This window comes from Cyrtonyx montezumae, unplaced genomic scaffold, assembly GCF_038088225.1.
Source record: "Cyrtonyx montezumae isolate F1298 unplaced genomic scaffold, pur_monq_1.0 scaffold_24, whole genome shotgun sequence".
Taxonomy (NCBI): Eukaryota; Metazoa; Chordata; class Aves; order Galliformes; family Odontophoridae; genus Cyrtonyx; species Cyrtonyx montezumae.
The window spans coordinates 7,982,294-7,990,061 of NW_027071981.1; positions in this window are offsets into that span (position 1 = coordinate 7,982,294).

Consider the following 7,768-nt stretch of genomic DNA (forward strand, 5'->3'; position numbering starts at 1 on the left):
AAGCCGCCGGCGCCACCATCTTGACGCAACTTCCAAGATGGCGGCGCGGGCGCCATTTTGGCGGAGCCCGGCGCGGGGCGCTGCAGTGCTGCCGCTGGGCCGGGCGGGGCGGCGGTCCGGCTGAGGCACGGCTGGCGCTAGGGGGAGCCCAGGGCCCGAGCCGCCCGATTTCCACAACCTGTAGGGGTTGGAAGTGACCTCCAGAGATCACCCAGTCCATCCCCCAAGCTCTAATATTTAACAGTCACGTTACGCTTCTCCTTCTGGTCCATTTCTCTTTCCCCGCCGAAGTTCCCATCAATGTACTCAGAAGTACTCTGCAATTGCTGATCAGCATGCAGGGGTTAATCACAGCCCGCTTCACGTCTTAACATCCCAGCATGGTAAATGCTATGCTGGCTAATCACTGAAAACCTTTACAATTGACTCTAAGCCTGTACTTTCGGGTTTGATTTTCCTAGGATGTGTCTTTCATGAAATGTTAGGCTGAAATGCTTTGAGTGGATGTTGCAAAATGTGGCACTCCCATTTTGTGATGTGTTCAAAGATACTTTTTGTGATAGAATTTTCACCTTACCTCTGGTGCAATGAATGCTGACACTGAGAAAGCTGAGAAAAAGAGCTTAGGGACACAGCGTGTAGCTGTAGCTGAGTGAATTGCTTCCCCAGTGACTGACTGGTGGAGGAAGATGGACTTCATTTGTCTGCATCCACGTAGAATGGAAAGATCCAAACATTTGTTCTATTACATAGCATATGTAGCCAGTGATCCTGTCTGTAACTGTGTAAGTTTGACTCTGTCATCATAACGTCACAGCAAGAGAGGTCAACAGAGTGGAACACCAAGTAGTGTGGTGTGGTTGCCACAGGACCCCCAAAATATTGTCTTCTGCACATCCACCCACATAAATGAAAGAACACATTACCACAGCAAAACTCAATACAAGCTGAAGCATGCCGAACAAAATAATCCCTTACAAGGGTCATAGCATCTGTGCTTGCTTTGTTGGCTCTCACTGGAGCAGTGTGCCAAGGATATACAGCAAATCAGAGGTTGTCCCTTTCTTGCATCTGCACCCAACAGCGAGTACAATGGGTGCTGAATTCTAGGCGGTGTCTCAAGACAGACAATTTATTTAGGAATTACAGTGATTGTTCAGGTATGTTCTACTTTCAGGTTCATTTATCCTCCACTCCCTGCACAACAATGCTTTTCCCTCTGTCCAGTTCATCAAAACTTGCATTTCACTCATCCCGTGAATAGGTGCATCTAGAGAAATAAACAAAGAACATATTTTGAGTCATCCAGGATGCTTTCTGTGCTTTGGGAAAATAAACTTCTTTGTCATCACTTACACGCCTTGAAGTATTCACAACAAAAGGGTTTCTAAGGTCTGGAAAAAATTCAGAAACGTTTGGAAAGGAGCCATCTTCAGTCATCAGACTGTCGCAAGAAATGCATAAACCACATCCTCAGAAGCTGCAGACACCCTCAACTGGTGTTTTGTTTCTGTTATCTTAGCAACTGCAAGTATGAACAGCAGGATATGTGTTCACAATGCACAATCGTTATTTCTCACGACGACTCTGTAGCGAGCCTTTTGTTATATGCAACCTTTCACCTCTTCCAAGATCTGATTATTCTGATAACATTTTAAAAAGCCAAGCACACCGAAAAAGTATGACACATATACAGAAATGCACTTCACAGAACAGTTCCATCATCTGGAGTCTGTATTATCATAATTCCGGTAGTATTTAAAAATAGAAATGAGAGCCTCTGCCTCTTGTGCCCCTTTCCCAGCCCATAGGATAAATAGCTTGAGTCATCTATAGGGTGTACGTGTGACTGGGGGAGTGGTGTCTTTGCATGGAGAGAAATTACTGAGAACATGAGGACAGAAAAACTGAGCAAGCAAGCTGCCTGTGACAGTTCAGGCTGACTTTGCAGCTCGTGCAAGTTTTCTTCATGTGCTCCAAACCCTTCTCCTTGAGGATTGGTTCCAATGCAGGACAGCCTACACCAGTCCTTGGTGCAATACCAGTGGCTCTGGGATCTTCACCAAAAAAGAAAAGCCGTACTGATAGTTGCTCCACTTAACATCAGAGCTCTGCAACAGCTGAGAACATTTTGCTTCCATTTTTTTTTCCAAGTGGAATTTCATCTCTTCCATGCAAATGACACCTCCTCCAGACTGAGGTCTGCCATCTTCTGTTGGAGGTCTACACGTACTGTGTGATCTCACTTCCTGCTTTTCTTCTGGGGAAAACAGTGACCCAAAGAAGTCCTGCCACACTCACATTGTAAAGTTGCACTTTTGCAAGTGAAATTAAAATACAGACAACATGCACTACTTTCAGTGAGCCAAGTTAACCCATTACATAGAATATAAAAGAACCGAGGAGGAGGGCAATGGAGATTTTAAAGTGAGAAGTGAACGCTGCTTCTTGTATACAAATTGTGGACAGAGACCTGCAAGCCTCTGAAAACAGTCCCAACTAATCCCTGTGAACAACACAGCAAAGCAGGAGCTGCACCTGCAGCAAAGACGGCATGGCCTCACTTTTGTTTGCTCAACACTGCAGAAAAAAGAGAGAGATCTGGTGGATTTGCTGGTCATTTAAGGAATATTTTAATCAGAACTATTCTGTTTATGAGGACTTTGAGTAAAGTGGCATGATCAAAAATAGCTGAGACTTCTGGAATGAGCAAAAATGCACAAAAAAAAAACTATTGTGGAAAAAGAGATGAGAAAAAGAAGGGGATGTGGTTCCCCACTGGAATAGCCCAAGAGCAAAAAGGAGACAGCAATAAGTGGCTATTTCAACATCCCAGACAGGGATAGGAAACACTGACCTGAAGAACCAGAAGAGGGGATCCCCAGGAGAAGCAAAAGGTAGCAGAGAGGCACCACGATCACACCGGCCGCTGGAAAAGGGGCTGTGGAAGAAGCAGAATTGTCTTTGCCTATTAGCATGGACTGGAAACGAAAAGCAGCACAGAGAGCACAGCAGCATCTGGTCTGAATCCTAACAATGGGAGGAAGAAGAATCTTGGGGGAGTTTGCAAAGCAGAGACGGGCAACAGTTGCATTTAAAAAAAAACAAATGCTCCCATTATTTTCCTATGCATTTTACTACATTTTATTTTTGCGTATTCTCATCAGTGCTTTCCCTTCCTTTTGCAGTGATGATACTGAGCATCAGCCACAGCATTTTGGCAGCTGAGTGAAATACCATGTGCCTTTAAGAAGCGAGCAGCAGAGCAGAGTGCACTTTCAGGAGATACATATAAATGAATCAAGGAATGACACTCAGAAATAAGTTCATTTTTTGTAAAATACGAGAGTAGGCTTCCAGGACTCTACACTTTAGACTGCAATAAAACGCAGCAAGCTGTTTAAAAAATATATTCATCGGCACTTCCTAGAGAGCTGTAAATATTCTTTGTAATCTTTTAAGCTTGACAGCTAGAAAAAGAAAATAATAAAAAAAAACCAACCAACCATCCTCCATTTCAAAATGCCAGCAGCACATTGGAATGGCTTCAGAGAAGAAGACAGGCTTCTGGACCTCAGAGAAATCCAGCTAATAGTGAGAGCGCACGTAACATTGCTAAAAATGAAAGCCAGAGTGTTCTTGGCACTTTTCCACCCGTAAGTGTTCATTCATTTGAAAAACAGTATTCCTGAGAGAGGAACGAGCTAGCAAAGAAAGGCAGTGTCACAGGACAGCGCAGTTTCACACTTTGAACTGCACCCACCATTTCTGTGCACAGACCAGCACTAAAATGAAATTTTGGATCAGGATGTGCCTGGCTCTTGGTGCTGCACCACGAGAGCCAGAGCACTTCCAAAGCTGCAATTCGTTGGACACAACAAGTAGGGATTAACAACCACATCGGAAATAATGAGCCTTGACAGATCTAGGGTTAAATACTTTAAAATTAGATCCTGCTGAAAGCTGAATCCTGTTGCTTAGCGACGACTGCATGGGATGCTGCTGTCACTCCACGGATGCTCCTCTGGGGAGTCAGCGCTGCGCTCACAGAAGTGGGTTATGATTGGGTCAAGGTGACATCATGAAGCACGGCAGCTTTTTTTTTTAAGGTAGCATGTAGTACTATCACACTCAGCACAATAGCTGCGTGGCCACCGGGAGGCTTTGGAAACATCTGGCTTTTCTTTTGAAAGGGTTCTGCTCTACCAACACCGTACCTGCCTCGAGGAAGGGCTCACAGACCCCGTGGAGACAGCAGGTTGTTCTGGCAAACACGCCATAGTCCAACACAACAGGTGGATTTTTAATCTTTTCCAATTACTCACGGCCAAAAGAAAAGCAAGATAAAACGCCTGTAATTTGTGGAGGTCAGGCTGTGTGTGCAGAGCAGGGAATCCTCCACCAACAGCTCAAAAAAAAAACCCAAAATCACGCACAGAGAGGAACAGCAGAGAGAGGAAAACACACCCTTCCAGAAAATGACTGAAATATCGTGCAGAATTTTCCAAAACACTGCACGCCAGGTGAAAAGCACACAGACACCTGAGCACTTGCTGAGGTTGGGCTGACAGGTTCCAACCTGAGCCCGTGGGCAAGGAAATGTCCAAATAATGCATCGCCACCCCCTGCCTAGGAATGATGTACAAATCCATTAGGTTTCAGGTGGTCAAGAATCAATGGGAACAGAGATTATGGCAACCAGCATAAAAGCAAAGCCCTGCTAAACATTTGTAACTTTAGTAAGTCAACTGTCCTTTTGTAGATGCTGAAAGAGCACTCAAGTACTTGGTTGGAGGTAGTCAGTCTGATGACCCAAAGAACAATGACAGCAAACATGGCACCTCCTAGGAGCAGAGCTGCAAAGGCAGGGCAGCACGGAGGCCAGCTTGCAGAAAGCACTGGCACTCCTGAGGAGCATCCGTAGCTCCTGCCGTGCATGTGTCAGCACGCTGAATGCACAGTGAACCACAAGGGAAGCTACAAGGAATGCAGATCATGTCTTCCAAACGGAAAGCAAATGATCTCGGTTTGTTCTCTTAAGAGCCTAAGGAGGGGAATGATTCCTTTTGTACTGAGGCAATGGGAAAATAAGCACTCGTGTTTAATGAAGCTCTTTAGACAAACACTGGCAGGGGATAATCACGTTAGCTGGAAATGGGTTGTAACTGCACGAGCAGGTAGCTTTCAGGAGAGCCTGACTGAAGAACAGTGAGACAAAGAAACCGCTACACCTGAAGACAGAAAACTTCAAGCACAGCAACTCGCAGCTAAAATCAGAAGTTTCTACATCCAGATACACCAGGGAAGCTCACAATAACGCTGCTGGACTTCTACTGGGACTCCTATATGATTACCACAAAGCGTGACAGATGTTCGCCCTTACACAGATCTGCGCTCGGAACATTCAAGAACACCTCCAGATACATAGAAACTCAGCATCTAACAAAGTGTCAGCATATTCTGTGCCAGAATTAGACAAGCATTGTTAAAAATAGATCTCATCTAAGAAGTATTTCCTGAACGAATGTCCTTAAAATCCAGGTGGCGTACCTCAGTAATTGCTTCAGCGATCGCTTTATTTCACTGTGGCTCCACACAGAGGATAATTCCCAGCAAAGTTGTCTCAGGGGAAAATGCTCTCCAACATTTAACAACAGTACTGTGAACAACAATATGACATCATTAAAACATGATTCTTCGATGGGATTTTGTGCAGGAAGAGTAATTTCTGTATTAACTACACTGAAGTGAACACAAAACTCCGCTCCCACCTCCTGATAACTGCGTCCCAGGCACTGGGAGTTCATGTGCACGTGCTCATCCAAGCAGCAGATCTGTGCCAGGAGCAAGGTGCAAGCTGAGACAAGTGGAAAACGGACTGGGAGCATTTTGTTCATGCTGCTGGGGGAGGGCGTCACCACCAGTATACCTTCATAAGGCCTTAGGGATAAAGATGCAACAGACCCCATCCATCATGGCTAAAGGAAATACTGAAAGAGCATCAAGTGAGAATTATGCAGCTTTATCCGGGGACGTGCTCTTATAGTTATCCATCCTACACTGCACTGCTGACCTCTGAGTGCTATACAAGCAGCTTAACTGCAGCGATACGGATATAGAACAAAATAATCATACATAACGCAGCAGGAAAAAACCCTGTTTTCTGCAAAAAAGCAAAATAAACAAGGTGAGGCGTCTCACATGAGGACAAAAGGTGCGTAGTAGTATTCCAGCAGCTTCCAAGATGTCAGAACTTTCCTCGAGTTCCACTGAACCTCAGCCTTAGAAGGACACACCATGGCCAGCCGTGGCTGAACGTGCCTAAAAACAAACCCCGCTATGAGCCCATGGGTCCGGTTACCAGACGCACTACTTCCACGTGCACGCAACATTCTTAACCCAGCACAGACCTACAGCAAATTGCATTTGTTTTGGTGTCTCCCAAGGAAGCCCCTCTTGGGGAACGGGTGTCAGGGAAAGCAGGGGGCTCTCAGAGCACCCTCAGGGACCGACACCACGATCTGTTGACAAAGAGAGAACGCAGCACTTCGTTTGCAACGCCGTTTATTTTATAAAAGCCCCTTTGATCATCTGAATGAAAAATGTGGGCAGAAAAGTCACCAATGTTATAAAACAAAGTTTATTCTGCAATATTTTGTCATAATGAATTGCATCTCTTTGGTAAAAATAAATTTTATAAACATTTTAATTAACAGAGATTAGCATACAAAAAACTAAACTTCTGTAAATATTCTTTAAAAGGGGGAAAGGACTAAAGTGGAGGAAAAAGGGTTAGAATTGGTCACCTACAGGCAAAATTATCCTAACCAAACCCAAGGACGCTGCTTATGCTACATCAGAAACAAGCTAGAGGGAACATCTGAAAAACAACTCCGGTTCGTTTGATCAGAAAGCATTCTTACAATTCACTTTTAAATAAATAATAGTTACAATGAATTGGCAATTATAAAATGCTTTATATCACTATATGGCAGCAACATAATACTTTTAATTATGCACTTTTTAGTTTGAAGAAATGTACACTTAGAAAACAGACTCGGTAATGGCACTGGCAGTTAGTTGTGAAGAATGTGCTTTAAGATAGAATGGCAGGTGCAACATTTAAAATATTCTATTTCTTCTTTTCAATAAATATTTTGACTACACCATTATCAACACATGAGTGTAGCTCGCTTTAACCAAAGCTTCTACTTTTCAGTCTGATGAGAAGCCGCAGACAAAGCAACCTCCATTTTAAAACTGAATTTTAAAACATTCCAGGCAACTTTTTACAAAAGCAATAATTTAGTATCCGGGTCTGAAAGACCAGGACAGCATTCACATCACAATTTATCCAAAGCAGAGCAGCCTCCCTTCCACACCAGTCCCGTGCACTTCTCCACTGCGTTTAAAGAATTGAAGGTGGTTCATTAATACTTTTGTTGCCTTTTAACTGCTGTTAAAGTATATTTGAGTCAACCATTGGCATGAACATTTTACATATGTCACTAAAGAAAACCAACCCACCAACAGTCAAAATAACTTTTAATTATACTCCATTTATACTATATACACCAGGGTCTTTAACTCAAGGTGGCAAACAAACCCAAACCCCATTTTAGCTATGGAAGCAAAAGGAACCGCAGCTATTCTGACCTTCAGTTCTCTCCTGCTGAAAGCTGTGAAGGTAGATGCAGCTTTCACTGTTAGCTGCTCATCAGCATAGGTTTATTGCTTGTTGCATATGGTCATTAAATGCACCAGTAGC